The 22,001-nt window shown below is 33.2% G+C and overlaps 1 protein-coding gene across 2 annotated transcripts in view; it reads left to right on the top strand.

The window, feature by feature from the left end:
- The window catches only part of LOC126889639 (semaphorin-1A), a 584,815-nt gene that overhangs the window by 242,644 nt on the left and 320,170 nt on the right, over window positions 1-22,001 (top strand). The gene's annotated exons all lie outside the window — the stretch shown is intronic.

Raw genomic sequence — 22,001 nt, forward strand, 5'->3', positions numbered from 1 at the left:
AGAAATATGTACTGATTCATAAATCAAAAATCACGCCTAAGTCTAGACAATAAACTGCTGATCTACAAATGTGTACTAAAACCCATCTGGACGTATGGCATCCAAATCTGGGGAACTGCCAGTGAAACAAATTTACTCAAGATACAGCGCTTTCAATCAAAAGTTCTAAGGCAACTGTGCCAAGATCCTTGGTACATTTCCAACGATAATATAAATAGGGATCTCCAAGTCCAAACCGTCAAAGAAGAAATTATTTCTCTGTGATCAAAGTACCACAATAGACTACAGGTTCACCCAAACATATTGGTCACCAATCTCCTGACACCCCTACAGAACAGAAGACTAAAAAGAACAGACACTCTTGACCTCAACACTAACTAATAATTCCAACTTATTACTATTGTACTATTCAAATTAATTGATTTAATTATTAATAACTGTTATTAATTAATTATTATTGTACTCTTTTAGGCATTCACCACTGGGTGAATACTGACTGTGTCACTTTCTTAACACTTATACGTATTGTTTATTATTATGTATAAAATAGATTGCAATAAAATAGGTGTCAAAAAAAAGTTCTGCTGCTTTCACTGATTTCAATCTTTTCAATGTTTCAATAAGTTCCTTCTAGGTGGGAGCGTTTTCTTCTTCGTGTCTTTCATTCCTCTACTACCCCAATAATCCTGTTCTGTTGAATTTTGTACAAATTGGTGAAATGCTTTCCCCAGTTTTCTTTACTGATTTTCTGGTCTTAGTGTTGTTTTATTGTTGTTACCTTGTTTTTTAATAGTACTTAGTAATATCCGTATAATATTCTGTTGTCTTTGTTATTTGCCTCTATTGCTTCCATTTGCTTTGTAATCCATCTCTGCTACCTCTATTACTCTTTTTTTGTTAAATTTTGTTTAACTTTGCTCTAGCCTTTTCTATTCTGATTTTGATTTCCTGGAAGTAATCACCTGTGGAGTTGATCTTTGTTCCAAGATATGCATATTGGTCTACTCGTTCGACATTGGTTCCGTTTATAAAGAGATTCTCGTTATTTCTTTAAGCTTTTGATATTCTCATAAATTTTTGTCTTCTTGACGTTCATTGGGGTGTATTCTGTAACACTTCCGTTAAATTTTAGAGGCCTCTTCTAAAATTTTAGCGCCCGCTAAAAATATTTTGGTATTCTGTAAATCATACATCCGTTAAAATCATAACCTGAACCGTTAAAACTCCCTCTAAATAAAAATATTTTAGAGGATGTCAAAACGTACTCGCTAAATTTTTAGCAGTCCGTTAAATGTGGTTTGATTTATTTTTGTTGGGTTATGTTTGTATGAATAGTAGTTTGTTATTCTTGTATTTTACTGGAGATAAATATTTAAAAATGGCAAATGGCTTTTTATAATGTATTTGATGAAGAAGTACTTAATAAATAATAATGAAAGGTAAGTCTCATTTTACTTTACAATCGACACACTCCACCTAGAAGTAACAAAATTCAAATTTTTGTTTCTTTTTGTAGAGCTGATTTCAGATTACAACAAAAACAAAAAGTAATTGACCTCAAAGTAACTACAATTACCATTTCAAAGGAAGTAGGTACCTATCTACCTAGAAATGTGATTGAAAAAGTGTTGGAAATCAAAGATGTTCGTCAAAGCAATTAAATCCTATTAATGTAGGTAAAATTATTTAAAGTTATTGTAGAACATTACAAACGTACCAAATGTTTATAAAGATGAAGTTTCAGAAGGTTTATAACCAGATGCAGATTAATAAGATGACCTTAATGTTATTGAAAATAGACCATTTGACCAAAATTAGTGTAGAAGGTTAGAAGAAATAAGATATGCAATTTTTCTGCAATATTTTAATGTATAACTTTATAAATAAAAATGTTTATTTGGAAAATATGAGTTTTGCTAAAAAATAATTAAATACAATAAATATTATTTTCTAGGAAACTGTCAATTTCTTCTTCTTCTTAAGGTTTTGGCCTCGGACAGTCAGTTTTCGGTCAATTTATAGGTTAAAAGTAGTTCAAAAACGATCAACTTGCGACTTTGCCGTATTTGTTCCAAAACCTTTTAGAGGATTCCTCTAAAAAAATATTATTTTAGCGGTCCTCTATAATATGTGTTTACAGAATGTCAATCTAACCTAAAAGTTTTAGAGGACTGTTAAAAGTTAAATTTTAGAGGCCTCTTAAATTTAACGGAAATGTTACAGAATACACCCCGTTGTTAGACCGTCTTCTTGTCCAAACTCCGTTATTCTGGTCACTAGCCTCCGAAGATCCCCAATATTTTCAGCTAAGATGACAGTGTCATCCGTATATCTAATAAACATGGCGCCTCAGAAGAACGGTCGTGTTTACGACTCGGAAGTTAAGTGTTGTAAAAAGTGTTATAAAGTTGCACAAAGTGGTCTATTATGTGCGAATTGTGGAACGTTATCCCATAGTGGCTGCCTGAAGCAACTAAAATCGATCAAATATATCGATGATGAGACAGTTATATGCTGTGAGGAGAGTGTGAGGTTAAGTGATCCACCAAACAAAACCTTGGATAGTGAAGCTGACGATGAGGATCCGAGACAAACTGAAATAAGGTACTTAAAGAAAATTATTAATCAGAATGAAACAATAATATCAAATCAACAAATTACGATAAATTTATTGAAGGAACAACTAGATTTATTTAAATATATGCAAATAGCTGATCAGTCGCCATCTACAAAACAAAATACGAATTCAATCAACCATTCAAACAGAGACCCAAATTTTGAACGACCGAAACAGTCTAGCAGTAAAATATATCCAAAAAACGAAAACACTACACCCGCAAAAAATGTTGCTGTAAATGAAAGTCTAGTTGTTGATAAAGAAAGGAGTTCCCCAACAAAAACTCTATTTAAAAATAGTACCAATAAAAATAAACAAGTTGTTTCCTTAATCGAAAATAATAAACAATTATCAGCTGATATTTTAAGAATACAAACGGAGGCAAAATGTTCAGATATCATTAATTTAACAAACGATGAGAATTTGATAAATACTGAGAGTAAAAATTCGGTTCCAGTTCCAAATAATAATGGGCAAGAATGGAAAACTGTTAGGTATAAAAGAAGGAATGGACCTATTGTTATTGGCAATAATGAAAACTCTGAAATCAGTGGTGTCCCAAAATTTAGTCATCTTCATGTTACTAGGGTAAACCAGCATACAACGGCAGATAATCTTAAGAAGATGTTAGAAAAACACTTTCCAGAAGTGATATGTACGTCCTTAACGGCTAAGCATCCCAACATATATTCATCCTTTAAAGTCTCAATTTTTGAACAACATTTTGGTTTAGCGATGGACCCAAAACTATGGCCCGTAGGCTCTTATGTAAGCAGGTTTTTTATGAAGCGTCCAACACATACTCAAATAAAATGAAGGATGAAGAAACGACCGTTAACCCTCCATCAAATTTTCAAAATAACCTAATTCAACAAGGCACGGTAAGCATGTTTCATGTCAATTTACAGTGTATATCAAATAAAGTCGATATGATCAATGCTTTTCTTGCGGATAAAAAGTTCTATGACGTCATATGTTTTTCAGAGCACTGGCAAACTGAAGAAAATCTAAAATTAATTAACATCTCCGGCTTTTCACTAGCTAACTTTTTCTGTAGGGTTGAAAAGAAGCAAGGTGGCGTTGCAATTTATGTAAAAGAAAATCTTATGTATTCTTCTCTTAATCTAAATGAATATAACGTAGAGCAAACTTCAGAGTTTTGTGCAATTTATATACCTTCAATGAGAACCAATGTTTTAACTGTATACAGATCAGGTAATGGTGACTGTGACTTGTTCTTGGTGAATTTTGAGAATGTTATAGCATTCTTACTTAACAAAGCAGACAAACTGATTATACTTGGGGATTTTAATATAAATTTTAAAATTAAATCTGACTCTTCTTATGATATTCAAAATCTGTTAATGTCTTTTGGTCTAGAAATAACGATAAACGATTATACTAGAATCACATCTCAATCCAGTAGTTGCATCGATAACATTATGACTAACTTTTCTGAAAATATCTACAGGGTGGGCGTATTTGAACCTTGTTTCTCTGACCATCGAGCACAATTTATATCTATTGATTCTGATCTTAAAGTTGTTGACACTAATCAATCACTTCAACGGTCTATTACTTCTTCTGGTTTGCAGAAGCTTAAATATGCACTAGCTAGTACAAAGATGGACTTTTTTTATGACACCAATAACGATCCCGATGTCTTGATGTTCTTTTTAACTGAAACTTATAATAACTTAATATTAAAGTTTTTTCCATTAAAAAAAGTACGACAAACTGCTAAAATAACACCCGTGCAATGGTTTAATGACGAATTAAGGTCTTACAGATCTAATCTTTCTCTCATTAAACACATGGCAGATGTCACTAAGGATCCCGATATTTTCAAACTATATAAACAACAAAAATATGAATATAATCGGCAGTTACAAAATGCTAAAAAGTCGGCTTACTCTGGTTTTATTACTAACTCCAATAATAAACCTAGAGACTGCTGGAAAATATTAAACTTCGAAAGAGGCAATACAAGATCCAGTTCGGTACAACCAGATCTATCTCCAGACGAAATAAATCAATTTTTTATTACAATCGCAGAGAATATAATTACATCCCTTCCCACTATTAATAACGATATCCTCTTCAGTTACAGAAACTATCCTTCCCCGAGTAAGTCCTTTTGTTTCCGACCCGTTGTGGAAGATGAGATCTCTCAAATAATTAAATCTCTTAATAATTCCAATTGTAAGGACGTTCACGAAATTAATAGCAAAATTTTAAAAGAAACTCACCAAATAGTTTTAACACCTTTTACTCATCTTATTAACTTAATTTTATCAACTGGAGTATTTCCAGAAGCACTAAAGTACTCAAAGGTACTACCTATCTATAAAAAAGGTGATTCCTCGAAAGCTGACAATTACAGACCCATAAGCATTGTTTCTACATTCGGGAAAGTGATTGAAAAGGTGATCAAACAACAATTATATTCTTATTTTGAGTCTAAAAGTTATTTTAGCAACTCGCAATATGGATTCAGAAGTGCTCGTTCTACTACAAACGCGGTATATAATATTGTGAGCGAGGTGATTGAGGGGCTTGAACGTGGCAATCGCATAGCAATTTCTCTCTGCGATTTGTCGAAGGCTTTTGACTGCGTTTCACATGACATTTTGCTCCACAAATTAAACTATTATGGAGTCAGAGGTATCCCTCTTAAGCTTATCTCTTCGTACCTATGTGGTAGACACCAGGCTGTAGTCTCTAAAGGTTATCTCTCCGATTTTCGACCCGTAAAACATGGAGTCCCACAAGGTTCGGTCTTGGGACCTCTTTTATTCATTATATATGTCAACGATTTGCCTCATTTCATATCTCCGTACAAATCAGTACAATTTGCGGATGATACGACATACATAATATCAGGTAATAAAAATGAGGATTTAAAAATGGCTTACGAGGAAGTCTCTGATAAATCTAGCACATGGTTTGCTGCGAACAAACTAAAACTCAATACTGAAAAAACGCAGGACTTGATTATATCTGCAAGTGGTTTACATGGCGATCCAGATGACAAAGACACTGCTAAACTATTAGGAATAACCATAGACAATCGATTGAACTGGTCGGCTCATATTTCACAAGTAAAGGCGAAGCTGTCTAGTTCATTGTTTCTTATTCGTCAACTAGCAAGGGTTGTCAACTTTGAGACATTGAAGGTGACATATTTTTCTTTATTTCACTCACACCTAAGCTATGGATTAATCTTATGGGGCAATTCAACAAATGCTCTTCAAATTTTCAGGATGCAAAAGAAAGCTATCCGGATTTTAGCAGGGGTTAGTTATCTGGAACATTGCCGACCTCTCTTCATCAAATTAAAAATTATGCCGCTACCCACTCTGTTGATATATCAAGTTCTGACTGAAATTCACAGAAAAAGGTCCCATTTAACAAAGCAGTCTGATGTTCACGTTCACAATACGCGATACTCTCACTATTTACGAACAAATCGCTCTAGATTGCGTCTTTCAGATAAAAATTGTCTTAATTATAACTACTACAATATTTTACCAAAAGATATTAAACAGCTAAGCTGTAACAGTTTCAAAAAAGTAATAAAAAGGTATCTGTTGAAACATTGCTTTTATTGCTCGGAAGAATATATGACTCATTGCAGAACATCTACTGAAATGCTTACCGTGACACAAAATATTTTTTGTTAATCTATATTCTTGTTTGTGATACATATTTATAAGTTGTGTTTTATATTTCTGTTTTATATACCTTGTGATTTTATATACCTTGTAATTTTTATATTCCTTATTTTGACTTTGTAATTTTGACTTGCTACAAACAATTTTTTTTTGTAAAGTAGTTAAATAAATCTATCTATCTATCTATCTATCTATCTAATGTTGTTAATAGGAACTCCATTTACCTTTATTCCAGCTGTTCCACGCTCAAAACTTTTTTTAAGATCTCTTCCGAGTAGGCATTATAAAGAATGGGCGACAACACGCATCCCTGTCTCGCCCCACGTCTGATTTCAATTTCTTTTGACAGCTGTTCGTTAACACGTACTTTTGCTCGTTGCTTATAATATAAATTCGATATAATCCCGAGGTCAGACTACATTACTACATAGTTAGAAATAAAGCATAGGAAGATTTTCCTTGATAGTACGCCTGTGGATAAGAGTATCTATGAAAACTTTTAACGCAGAACCGAGGAGACGGTGACGGTGCAATGGTGAACTCAGACTCATTTTAATAAACACGTGCTGGCACGAATGCTGCATTCCGTACGTCTATTCATGATTCCATTTTCACTGACGTTTTTAATAAATTAACTTTATTCTACGACTAAACCATGACATCTTTGTTATATCTGGATTCTCTCATTTAATAGTCCAACTTTTAAATTAAATATATTTATTACATCTTTAGTGGGAGCTAAGGTCTAATTTTATAAAAAAAAAGAATGTGTGTGTACTTCGTACGCACGTAAGAAGTTATACTTCTATTATATAATTTCAACGAAATCAATATACTTTAAACAGTTTATTTATATTTTATTTAAATATTAAACTAATTTTAATACTTACTACTTTCCAAACATTTTTATTAAAACAATACCAAAAGTTAAAAAAATAAAAGAATAAAACACACACAAACACATTAAAAAATGAAACAAAGAAATGATTTCTAAACAATAATTGTTGACAAAAATTTTAACTAAATACGCATTTTCTGAAAAAAATATAATATAATAAATATACTTACAATCATAAACGTATAAAAAGAATAAAAAATAAAAATTTGCATTGGGGATCGAACCTGCTTATATCAGGTTGTTAGATCAACGCACGCAGAATTTATCCACTGAGACATTATGAGTGATGTGAGAAGATACACCAAGTGAAAGTTTTATTTTTTGACAGTTGCTTATTTTCTTAGTTTAATCAAATTAGTTTGATTTTTGTGGAATTATTATTAAAATCAAATATTAAAAGACAACAAAACATAGACTAAAAAAACAATATATTAGGTGAAGATCGGTAGAAATTTTGTTGGTAATCAAATTATGTAAATCAAAGCATTACCTACTAGTAGGTACCTACATTTTACAAATAGGTAGGTAGGTATGTAATTTTTTATTACAATACTGAAACTTTTACAATTTTAGGTACTGTTGCTTCTAAATATTATTTAAAAAGTCACTACAATTATAAACTTGCTTTTGTCTTTGTTCTCACAATAATAAAAACTAATATACACAACATTTGTTTACCCATAATCTCATATTGAACAATTATTGACAGGTCATTTTAATACCCAATCAGAGGACGTATAACGTTTAAGCTGCGCCCAGGACCAAGACTTTTGATGAATTCGCGCACATACAAATTTACTCCAAACGCGCCTAAAGAAGTATACTTTAATAAAAATTTGCGCCCATTTTATTAATCTATCTAATACGAACTTTATATAACTTAAGGCGTTCAACATTGGGACTTTCAACCAGATACGTATAGACTAAGAGCCGCTATAGGTGAAATTTCTTAATCATTTTAGGCACGACGGAACCCTATAACTTAAATAGTAGAACCTAAAAGAAAACGTTTGAACACTATGCCGTCACTTTTCAGTGGCACATGCGTCGACAGTGGCGCATCAAACTTTCCACTTATGGACGGGATAAATAAATTAAAAGTTACCCTCCCTTACTAACAGAATTAAATTTTTTCTATTTTTTAAGTGCTATGTGATTAACACATAAAATTCAGCGTAATTTTAACCCACCACCTTCTTCCCCCTGCCCCCACGATCAAAAACTTAATTTTTCGTTTTTATTTTTTTTTGTGGAATGCAATCAATTTTAAAATTTCAAAAAATTCACACGCATAGCTGAGGCTTTTATAAAACATGTCTATTTTTATAGACCCGTAGATAGACTGTACATAACCTCAAAAAAATAAAAGAAACATTTTTTTTCTAAAAAAAGCGTAAACATTTTTTGGGGAATAGCTGCACTTCTAATTTTTTCTTAATCTTGTGTGTTTTATCAAACACTATATTTCTGATTTTTTTCAGATTTTTCCGTAAGGCTCGCCCCCTTCAAAAATCCGAAAAACTGTTGGGGGGTTTTTGGGGATTTTCCCTATTTTATAGACTTCATAATATATCAAATAAATTTCGTTTTTATAGGTTATATGTAACTTGAAGTAACTGAGTCCTTTAGAATATTTAAAAATGAGAGAAACACGTTCAAACCCCCTTAAAAAACAGTTTTTTGATTTTTGAAGGTGACCAGCGTTACAGAAAAAAATGAAAAAAATTAGAAATATAGTGTTTGATAAAATACACAAGACTAAGAAAAAATTAGATCTGTAGCTGTCCCCAAAAAAAGTTATATACTTTTTTCCAAAAAAAAATTTTTTTGAGGTTATATACACTCAACTTACAGGTCTATAAAAAATATACGTGTTTTATAAAAGCCTTAACTATGCGCGTGAATTTTTTGAAATTTTAAAATTGATTGCATCCCACAAAAAAAAATCGAAAAATAAAGTTTTTGTAGGTGGGGGCAGGGAGAAGGGGGTGGTGGGTTAAAATTACGATGAATCTTATGTATTAATCACATAGAACTTAAAAAATGAAAATAATTTAATTCTGGTAATGAGGGAGGGTATTTTTTAATTTATGTATCCCGTCCATAAGTGGAAAGTTTGATGCGCCACTGTCGACACATGTGCCACTGAAAAGTGACGGCACAGTGTTCAAACGTTTTCTTTTAGGTTCTACTATTTAAGTTATAGAGTCCCATCGTGCCTAAAATGATTAAGAAATTTCACCTATAGCGGCTCTTAGTCTAGTATTCGTAGCATGCAATAATCACTTTCATACGCTGGGGCCACAGTAACGTTCAATGCTGTTAATTAACGCATTATTTGCCGTCTCCGTAATGCAAGTAATGCGTTAATTAACGGCATTAGACGTTACTGTGGCCCAAGCATTAGGATACCAAAGCAAGGAGCCCATCTAACAATTAAAAAATATTTCAGGTTTGTGGCAGACTGTGTCTCCTTTGAGCTGACATTCAGATGGCATATAAACCACATCCATCATCCCATACCATAGTTAAGAAACTTTTAGAAGGAAGTACTATTTTATTTTAATTAACTGCCGTTTTTATTATCACACTAAAAAATAAGTGTACTTGTAATAACATACAACATACTCCAGAATAAGTAAATAAAACTGATTTTCTAAGTAGACTAGCACTATTATTTATACAGTATGGTGCAAATGAAAGGAATAAATTCGTTATTTTGTAAACCGGATACTTTAAGGAAAAAACCTGAAATAAGTCGATTTTTATTTTTAAATTATGATTTTTTGACATATGTTATTAATGACGTCATCCATCTGGGCGTGATGACGTATTCAAATATTTTTTTAAATGAGAATAGGGGTCGTGTGATATCTCATTTGAAAGTTTATTCAATTCTCTATTTAGTAATATAAACATTAACATAATTATTTATACAAGGTGTCAAAAATTCTTTTTAATTAAATTAACTGACAAAAAAGAAGAATGTACATAATTTATTTAATTCAAAATAGATTTTACTGCTGTCAGAAAACATAAAAAAATGTTTATTTGAGAAATAAACATTTCTTTTCGCTTAAGGTCAACAAACATTGAATTTAACCCAAAAGCAATGTTTATTTGTGAAATATTTTTTTTTCTGTTTTCTTGGCAACAGAAAAATGTATTTTCAATTAAACTACATAAATTCTTCTTTTTTTTGTTCAATTAATTTAATTCAAAAAATTTTTATGGACACCCTGTATAAATAATTATCTTAATGTTTATATATTATATTATATTACTGAATAAAGAATTGAATATCCTTTCAAATGAGCTAGCACGCGACCTCTATTCGCATTAAAAAAAATCGATTACGTCATCACGCTCAGATGGACGACGTCACTAGTATGATATATCGTGGGCGTGCTGCAAAAACTGACCAAGTCAAATATCATGCTTTCGAGATAATTGATGTTGAATATTCTGTAATTTTATTTGAATTTTTTTTAAATCATTTTAAAAGGATATGTACTTTTTCTTTCTAGATATTAAATGGTTGAAGTTAGTAATTCTAAGTAGCTCTAAAAATCGCATCAACCTTTTTGTTTTTCGAAAAAAAAAAATTGACTTAGTCACTTTTTGATGTAGAAATTTGCTCAAATTTAAATCATGGTCACAAAAAGATGATTATATTATTTATCAATAATAAATCACAAAGAAAATATTTCTAATTTTATTTATTTACAGTGTAAGGCTGAAGTTTCAAATAAAAACATTTACTTTATTTTTTAAATTCGAAAATGATAACAAAAATGTAAACGTTTCTCTACTAGAATTAATCTGAATCCGAATAGGAGAAGTAGAGCTAATTTGAATCCGAATAGGACAATACTGATGGCTCTGGAGCAACATCTTCCCACTCTGATGGTATTGACTGATACCCAAGCATGGAATTCAGAGGGAGTTGTTCCTGTCTACACAATTTTAGAAGATCCTGCTTTTTAAGTTTAGAAATAGGAATTTCTTTGGAGTAAAATAGTAGTTGAATTTCTTTTATAAGATTTATAACTCGTTTAGTACGCCCAATTACATTGAACATAAGAAAGTCTGGATCACTATAGTTGTACTTACAAAAAAATATTGCGGTTTGTCTTCTTCATATCACATACATATAATTTTTATCCAATAACACGATTTCAGTTTTCGTCAATGGTTCTATTTTAAAGAGTACCTACATTAGCAGCTAGAGTATTTATATCAAGAAAAGCATTATACCTTAATTCCTGTACGTTATATGCATCACTTTTTTTGTTTCGGCCAGTCTAAAAATGTGTAACTAATCATGCATAGTGCGGAATGGGACGTTTCGATGCCGCCGGTTCATCGCCAGTCCATTTAATCGCCGTCATATCTCGCATTTCCTAGAATTCCTAATTCATACTAAAAATAACTAATAATTCTAACTGTCGAAAATTCGGAAATATATCAGAGAGCGATTAATTGACTGGCGATGAATCGGCCGGCATCGGCATCGAACTGGCGGCATCGAAACGGCGGCGATGAAACGTCCTAGACCCTGCATAGTGTATACTAGAACATTATTTTTAGTATTTTCTATGGCACTGTGCATGTAATCTACTTCCATGTAAGAATGCCCAGATTCTAAAAAATTATGCTGCACAATATTTTAATTGCTGTTTTATATGATAAAACGAAAGATAAACTTAATATCTATTTTTTCAACACGTGATCGTTCAACAACTAAACATACAACGTATAGATAAAACTAAAACATAGAAAAGTGACCAAGTCATAATATCCAATTGTCGCAGTTCAATGATGACATGAATAAAATATGAATCATATTTCATGCAAAAGTGACCAATTCAACATGTTCATTTCTTCCAGTCTGTTGATACGCATACCCAGACATAGACAATTGTATGTTATGTGTGTTGCGGCATCAAACCTTATAATTTTGCCTTGGGAATTTTTTCAGGTATTCGGTTAGTTCTTTGGAGTGACTTGGTCACATAAACTAAAAATCGATAAAAATTGACTTGGTCAGTTTTTGCAATATACCCACGATATATTATGTCAAAAATTCATAATTTAAAATTAAAAATCGACCTTTTTCTTGATTTTTCCTGTCGCCGGTTTTCGGAATAACTTTATTCCTTTCATTTGCACCATACATATGCACCGTACATATTTTTAGAATCTAGGTCGAATTTATCAAAATACTGTCAACTAACATAAGCTCATCATACAATTTTATTAAAGAATTTCAACGATGGCCGTTTTAAAATGAAAGGATCAGAAGATTTAACATGAATATGCAAATGTGATGTCAGCAAAAGGATAAATGGCCTATATTAAATCGATTTCTGCTCCAGTTATTGACCTGAGTAAACGTGGCGGTCAAAATCTAGAGTGTTCCACCACTCGTCAGATCAGATATATGCAAATCTAACACTTTCAATACTCTGCCAAATTGAAAAGCTGGGCGCTTACCTCATCACGTTTGCTGAATTCTATCCGCTACTCTTAAATATCTGCACAGTTGGCTAGTTTCGGATTAGACATTGACATTAACTGGAATATGGCTGGTATTATTGTTTGTCCTGTTATTTCTTGGCATTTCGTCGAAATGAAAAATAATAATAAAATATTATATACACTATCAAAAGATAAACACAGGAGAATTTCTTTTAAAAATGTTTTTATTTTCATTAGAAATTCTTTTTAGCCATACTAAACTTGATAAAAATGACTGATTTCTAATATTTCAAACGTTTTGGAAAAAGTTAGAGTTGTGAACAAAGACGTCAATTTTTGGCACAAAGTGTTAATTGTCATCCAAAAGATACGCAAATATCCAGAAATGACAGTTAGATAGGAGAATAGAAAAAAGAAAAGATGAAGAAGAAAAACGCACAGTTATGGAACATATAACATATCCAAGAATAAAAAGTCATTATATTATAACAGCCCTAGCCATTCTGAGGCAATATTTAAGTATTGTATTAAATATTGCTGTGATGTATACATTATACATATTATAATATAAAAAGAGATATAAAACAATGAGAAGAATTTAAATACTTAGGGACAGTCATAGCGAAGGAAGGAACATCGAAACGGGACATCCAGCAGAAAATACAACAGGGTCGAAATGTGGTACAAACACTAAACTCGTTACTTTGGTCTTCTAAAATTAGTCTACAAACCAAAATGACAATCTACAAGTCGGTTGTAGAACCAATTTTGACGTACGGATCTGAATGTTGGCAAATGACAATGAATGAAAAGAAAAAACTGGAAGTGGTAGAAGTGGACTATCTGAGAAGAACGTGTCGGATATCTAGACTTGATCACATCTCAAATGAAGAAATAAGAAGAAGGACAGGAAGAATCTACAATTCGTAGATACAATAGAATCCAAACAGCTTTTATGGTACGGGCATGTAATGCGAATGGATGATGAACGATGGCCAAAACAGGCTTTAAACTATGTTCCATAGAATAGAAGAAGAAGAGGAAGACCAGCACTGGAATAGAGAGAAGGAATCAGAGAAATAATGAGAGATAGAGCCATAAATGAGGAAGAACGGACCGACCGAAAAAGGTGGAGATCGAAATGCGGGATGCGGCAGAGGCTGTAGGACCCCCGTAGATTATACATATAATATAAAAGGAGGGATGTTTACCCTACGTGGTGTTGGTCAGCAGAGCATTCACAGGTGACCCTATAGACTCTGTAATGGCAACCGAAGGGTCAATCGAATATATAAAAAAACTGGACATCTGTTTGTGATGCATTGTATAATGCATAAATCTAAATATATTCTGTGATGTATTTAAAGCCATACGCTAAATAAAAAATAAAGTGATTATACCGGGGCTCATATCTGACCGGGTGTGAGATCTGGACGCTGACCAAATAGTCCTGTCGCCAGGGGGGGTACAACGGCCTCGTTAATTCAGATGGACTTACTCAAGTTTTTTTTATGTATTTTGACCCGTAGAACACGAATTTTTTGGGTAACAGTTGATCCGGATGTCGATAAGATTGTTATAGACCAAGAACTTGAGGAATCAAATAACAGCGATTTTTGGCAAAACAAAACACTATTTTGTATTTTTTGGGCCATTTTAAGTAAAAAATATTTCTACAAGTTTTTTCGTAGGATGCACAGTTTTCGAGATAAACGCGGTTGAACTTTAAAAAAATCGAAAAATTGCAATTTTTGAACCCGAATAACTTTTGATTAAAAAATAAAATAGCAAGTCTGCTTACCGCATTTAAAAGTTTAAGTCAAATTATATCGGTTTTGATTATTTCCATTGGTAAAAATTTATTTTTTTATTGTTTAACAAAGCTATAAACACGTAGGGTTTCCCGTGCTTTTACATGTGTTTTAACGCATGTAACGTAGAAATAGTCTTGATTGCACTAGTACCTATTCTACCTACTCGTTCGATTTTAAATGAGAAATCATAGAAACATCACTCACGCACTAGTTGTTTGTAGCTTTGTTTAACAATAACACAATAAATTTTTAGCAATGCAAATAATCAAAACCGACATAATTTGACTTGAACTTTCAAAGGCGCTAAGCAGAATTGCTATTTTATTTTTTAATCAAAAGTTATTCGGGTTTAAAAATTGCAGTTTTTCGATTTTTTGAAAGTTCAACCGCGTTTATCTCGAAAACTGTGCATCCTACTAAAAAACTTGTAGAAATATTTTTTGCTTAAAATGACCCAAAAAATACAAAATATTGTTTTGTTTTGCCAAAAATCGCTGTTATTTGATTCCTCAAGTTCTTGGTCTATAACAATCTTATCGACATCCGGATCAACTGTTACCCAAAAAATTCGTGTTCTACGGGTCAAAATACATAAAAAAAACTTGGGTAAGTCCATCTGAATTAACGAGGCCGTTGTACCCCCCCTGGCGACAGGACTAAAAGCAATTGAAAGAAAACTTAGATGTTTTGGGAACAAAATCCTCAGAAGAATTTAGACCCTATCACGACTGTAATAGCAACCAATACCCAATGAGTACAAATACTGAGCTCAGATGCATAGTGCAAACGACGTAGTCCAAGAAATTAAATCCCAACGTCTCAAAATATTTCTAAAGGCGATTCATGGAAGATTTATACAGAAAGCTAGAATATGATATGGATTATCCCAATTTGGATTCCGCAAAGGACTTGGAACAAGAGAGGCATTGTTTGCGTTTAATGTCCTCTCTCAAAGATGCTTAGATATCAACCTGGATATTTATTCCTGTTTCATCGACTTCGAAAAAGCGTTCGACAGGGTCCGACATGAAAAACTAATAGAATTATTGAAAAACAGAGATATAGACAGACGAGATTTACGAATTATCATCAATCTGTATTGGAATCAAAAGGCCAATATAAAGATAGAAGAACCAGAATCAGAGAATATTGATATAAAGAGAGCCGTAAGACAGGGTTGTGTTCTGTCGCCGCTACTGTTTAACCTGTACAGTGAAGCCATATTTCAGGAAGCGATAGCGGAGCTAAGTGATGGAATCTCTATAAACGGAAGAATAGTAAATAACATAAGATTCGCTGATGACACCGTTATAATATCAGACACCCTGGAATCACAAGAATTGCTAAATAGAATTAACGATTATTGCATTCGATACCGAACTAAAAATAAACAAGAAAAAAACTAAATTTATGATTGTCTTAAAAACAGAACATGGAAATGAAAGTTTAATGATAGAGCAAACCCAAATAGAAAAAGTTAAGGCATACAAATATCTGGGAACCTGGGTTGATGACAAAAATGACCAAAGCAAAGAAATTAAAGTCCGAATTGAAACTGCAAGGCAAGCATTTATAAAAATAAGACACTGCTTATAAACAAAGACCTTTAGTTTCCTCTCAGATTGAGGGCTCTAAGATGCTACACATTTTATACATTGCTATACGGAATGGAAGCTTAGATATTGAAGAAACAATACATAAGAAGAATAGAAGCATTCGCAATGTGGTGATACAGAAGAATATTGAAAATTCAGTGGGTTCAAAGGATTACCAATGTTAAAGTCCTACGACGTTTAAATAAGGAGTTAGAAATTATGAAAAGTATAGAAACTAAAAGCTATTAAGAAATGAAAGCTATAAAGGCTATTAAGAAATGAAATAAAACAAGAAATTCAACGGTAGACAATCTCTTCACTTTAAAAATAGCACTAGAAAAAAGAATACAAAGAAATCAGGAAACCCACATCGCTCTTATCGACCTAAAAAAAGCGTATGATAGTGTCCCCATAATAGAACTATAGAATTCAATGAAAGACATCGGTATCGATGGAAAACTTATACAAGCAACTAGAATGCTGTATGAGACCACTAACACCAGAATCAAAAACGGCAAAAATTTCACTGAGGCATTTAATACTTCAAAAGGCCTCCGACAAGGATGTTGTCTATCTCCCACTCTCTTTAAAATATACCTTGACCAATCCTTACAGACAAAAGCAGTAAAACCAATGGGACTGAAAGTGGGAGACGACTCCCTATTTACATTATACTTTGCGGACGACCAAGTTGTTATAGCCCAAGATCAAGATGACTTAAGCTATATGATACGGAAGCTAAATGAGCATTACCAACAGGCAGGATTAGTAATAAATATGGATAAGTCAGAATACTTCATAGTGGGAAACGAAGACATTGAAAACCTACCATTGGAACAAGGACATATTGTTGGTGTGAAACAATGCAAATATTTGGGAGCTATATTTAACAAACGAGGAAATAGTGAAGATGAAATACAACACAGGATCAATAAAGGTAGAAGCATCACTAGATCCCTCAATTCAATTTTATGGGACAAAGATATCACGAAGGAAACAAAGAGAAGAATATATGAAAGTATAATGAAGAGCGCTACAATCTACGGTGCAGAAGTTTGGGACATAAGTGGAAGAAATAAAAAGAAGCTACTTAGTACAGAAATGGACTTTTTGAGGAGAAGTTGTCAGGTTTCGAGATTAGAACATGTAAGAAATAAAACAATTAGAGAACGTATGAAGGTGGAAAAAACTATAATATACGATATTGAAAAGAGACAGCTGACATGGTTCGGTCACGTTAAAAGAATGAATGAGACTCGCTGGCCGAGAAAATTATTAGTGTGGGTCCCACCGGAGAGAAGAAGAAGAGGACGACCACTGAGAAGCTGGAGGGACAATATTCAGGAGGCAATGGATTCGAGGCAATTAGATGAAGATATGTGTTACGATAGAAAAAATTGGAAGCCGGGTATGGAGAGGCGGCGACAGCCGTAGAAATCCATTATGTATGTATGTATAAAAACTAAAAAACTGGAATATTTGGGTCACTTACCAGAGGAGAAAATATGAGTTGCTGAGAATTATTATGCAAGGAATGATCCAAGGAAGAAGAAGCATAGGAAGAAGACGCATATCCTGGCTGAGGAACCTTAGAGAATGGTTTAACTGTAGTTCATTACAACTATTCAGAGCAGCAGCCAACAAAGTGACCATAGCCATTATGCTATCCAACCTAAGATAGGGGAGAGAACTTTAAGAAGAGGAAGTCTAAGATAGGCTGGATATGTCCATAGACTCCCTAATAACCGCCTTGTCAAGGTAGTCTGGGAGAAAGCCCCCACGGGAAGAAGGCCCTCGGAAAATAAGGAAGAAATGCGATGCGAGAGACAATAAATGCTCACATTTAGGAACAATGGGGCTACCCACTCACTGACCCAACCATCATGGACGACCGAGTTGTGCAGTCAGCCAAGACATACCTCGGGTTGTAATGCTACGAGAAGAAGAAGATAATCGTTCCTCTTCTACCATTAGGTATCGAAGGAGGTACGTCTAGCTTTTGATAAATTTTTCCATTATTTTCTGTTCTTCGCTAATTGTGTTGCTTCTTGCCAAGAGTTTTCTTTATTTTGTAATATCTCTGCTATGTCGCTATTCTACTCTTTGATTGGTTTGCGTCGTCTGTTTTCCCTATTGGTTTAGTTTCCCACACTCTTGTCACTTATTCTGTTTTCCAGTGATCTGGTTGGATTCTTTTTAGTTTTCTGTAAAGTCCATGTATGATCAATTCTTAACTCGCTTGTCAGCTGGTAATATTATTATGAGCTCATCTTTTTTAGAGTTTTAATAGCTTTAAGCTCCTCTTAATTAAGTATTATTTGTTTTTGATTTTGTGTTTTTCTCCAGTTCCTTTTTGGTTATTACTCCATATTCTGCCTTATCGTGTATTGGTAGTTCTTGACAGACTTTTCAGTTATGTTTAGTTTAGGAACTCGTAGGCATGTAACAAAATAATTTATGCTCGGTTGCACATACAGATCTGAAGCTTAAGACGAGAATAACATAAGAATTAATCAATTACTTTTAATGGGAAATAAGCCACAATTTTACCAAAAAAATGATTTTATTAACGTTTCGAAGCCCAAATCGGGTTTCGTTGTCAAAATACAAAATACTACTAAAATAAACAAAAATGTTGTTGCTAAGTAAAAAAATTCTTCTAATAATTTATTTAATCTGACTCATTTATATTGGCAATTTAGACGTATATTATACATTTTAAAGTAGAAGACTTGAAGACTAGAAGAAGTTGCGTTCCTGGGACGACTTTACTAAAAGATAGTTCATTCGATTACATGAAATCAATCCCAACTCAAGAATATCCGTCACAAAAAAAATCATAGCATGTGATCTGTCTTTAAAAAGACAACCAAATGCAACGATGACAGTAAAATTCTCGCGTTAGAGATTCCATAGTAAATCACAAGGGAAAACCGAAACGTTAATAAAATCATTTTTTTGGTAAAATTGTGGCTTATTTCCTATTAAAAGTAATTGATTATAAAAAATGCCACAAGAAAATAGCTTCAGAACAACAATAAGAATTAATATAATTATAATATATTATAATAAAAATATCATAATGTAGTAATAGATATGATTGATAATAAGGTAAGAATCGAAAATTATGGTGCAACGTAAATGATACTCAAGGAGGCCCTATCTATAAGTAGAGCTTAGCTAAGCTGGAGCTTAAGATCTGTTGTTGCAACCAGGCATTAGACTTTTTGAGAGCTTATTTGAGAGCTATTAATTTTACTTTGAGGGCTATTAATAAAATTAAAGAAATTACTTTACCATCGATATCGATATATGTATAATCAAGTCGATATAGGAAACAACCGTTGGTAAATATCCAAAACGTGTGGGATAATATTAAAAAATTGATATTCCTCTTCTCCCGGTTCTCCCGTTTCTGGATGTAATCCAAAAGGAATTTACGGCACAACGACAGAAAAGGGTCGCCTTGATATAAATGCAAAACTCTTATTTATAAAAGTTATTTGTCGGTCGTTCGAAAGGTGTAATAAAATATTTTCAAGCTAAATTTATTGCCGTTACCTTCCATGACTACAAAATATGTACGACAGGGGAGGCCGCCGTTTTTATTTTTGCTGCTGCTGCTTTTATGCAATATCAAACGGCAATATTAGCCCAGTAAATGACCGATTTGGATTGTAATTTTCCCAGTCACAACGGATGTACAATAAAGGAATGATTAATATAATTTCAGAGTTTGTGGACTGTATGATTTAGCTGGTTCAAGTAGAATTAAGATAGGGTTATGATAAACGGACAATATTCATCATCATCAATGGTGCTACAGCCCTATAGAAGAGCCTCGACTTTCCCAAGTCTATTACAACAGTCAGTCCTATCCATTGCCAACCGTTGCCAGTTTGCTGCGCCTATTTTTCTCCCATCCTCATCTACACCATCCTTCCATCTGAGTTTGGCCTACCCTAATTTCTACTTCCCACTTTCCACAGGTTGTGACATAAGATTTCTTTTAGGAGGGTTGTTCTGCTGTGACCTTGCTAGATGTCCTGCCCATCTTAATCTTCCTATTTTTATAAGAGATACTCCGTCTTTACCACCAAATATATATTTATATCTGTGGTATATTATTATCTAGTAGAGTTGTACTCCTCCAAACACCGTTTTCACAGATGCCACCGAATATTCCTCTCAGGATCATTCGTTCAAATATGAGCAGGTTTTCGTCTGCCTTGGAGATAGTCCATGTTTCCGATCCATATGTCAACACTGGTTGAATAAGAGTTTGGTATATGGTTATTTTTTTATTTTGGATTAAGTTTCTGCTTCTCATAATGTCTACTCAGTCCAAAATAGCATTTGTTTGCTGGTATTATCCTTCGCTTGATTTCTTCCGTCATGACGTTCTCCTTGGTGATCAGAGAGCCTAAGTATGTCAATTTGTCCACCACTTCAAAGGTAGAGTTATCTACCGTGAATTGGTGACCGATGTTTCTGGCTCTATTGTTAGGTGTTGATGCCATCATCTTAGTTTTCTCCTCATTTGCTTGCAGATCCAATTTTTTGGGGCATTTGAGAAGGTGGTATATATTTCTTCTAGCTTGCATGTTGTGCGGCAACTAGGTCCACATCATCTGCATATACCAAAATTTGGGATGATTTATCAAAAATATTTCCTCTGTTTTTTATTCGGGCATCTCTGACCGCCTTTCCCAGAGCTATGTTGAAAAAGAGACAGGCAATATTATAAGTTTATAAAAATCTTACCGAATCCTGTGTTACTTATCAATGTTCGCGTTTTGATTAAACACATGTGCCGGTTTCACTCACGGATTAAGTAGTTCATGTGCGAGTTTTAAATGTTTTTAACAGATTCGCGATCATTTTATGTCGAATTACTGTCTTACACTATTGCCTAGAGAATAAGAGCGTCTGTTCAACGGTAATGGTACCCAAAAGAAAGGTCCAAGTGCGTGTAGGTACCCATCAACGGGTCGTAGTAGAAAAGATTGTTGTGTCCCCATCGGAGAGTCACACTCAATACATTGGCTCAGCAATGTCTGTAGGTAGGTAGGGAGTGGGGCGAAACAGTAAAAGGAATTATTATTAAGGGTTGGGTTATGGAGTAGTTTCAAATTAACGATGAGAATTATTGAAATCATACAGCAAAAATTATAAGATTACCTTTTACATGTCAAAAATTAAACATATTTAGGCCGTTTTTATTTTTGCTGCTTTTATGCAATATCAAATAGCAATATTAGTCCAATAAATTACCGTTTTGGAGTGTAATTTTCTTAGTCACGGCCAATTTGCTCGAATAATTGAACTTAGGTTCCCCCTGCCCTCTACTTCATTATTGGACTTGAGTCCAGGGTTACTTTCACTTGGGGGAGGGAGGTGAAAGCCACCCGTTCTCGGGGGAGAAAACATACGTTCAAGATAAGTCCGGAAATTGATAAATTGACTAATTCTAAATAACTTTTATTTTATAGATTTTTTCACTATGTCAATACTTTTCCAGTTATTTGCGAGTGAAAATATTTATTTTTCAATAAAAAAAAAAACACGTTTTCAGATGGTTTTTCGCAAATAACTGAAAAAGTAAGTACTTAATCGCAAAAAAATACTTAGCAGAAATGTAGCTTATAGAAAACAAAAAAATGGTGTATTTTGTGGTACGTATATTTGGTATTTTTATTTTTTTTGGAGGAACCTAAATTGAAATTTTCATGCAATTCGGGGTGACGCGAAAAATTAAACGGTATCGCCGTATTTCGCATTCATTTATTGGCCTATTTTGCTGCTTTTATGCATTATCAAACAGCAATATCTAAAAAGTGTTCTATGGACTGTCCTCGGAGTATTCGTAATACCCTTTGGATAACTCTCTTTTAACTCAAAAGGTTTTCAATAAAAATTTGT

The sequence above is a fragment of the Diabrotica virgifera genome, chromosome 8 (genome assembly GCF_917563875.1).
Source record: "Diabrotica virgifera virgifera chromosome 8, PGI_DIABVI_V3a".
In the NCBI taxonomy this organism is placed as follows: domain Eukaryota; kingdom Metazoa; phylum Arthropoda; class Insecta; order Coleoptera; family Chrysomelidae; genus Diabrotica; species Diabrotica virgifera.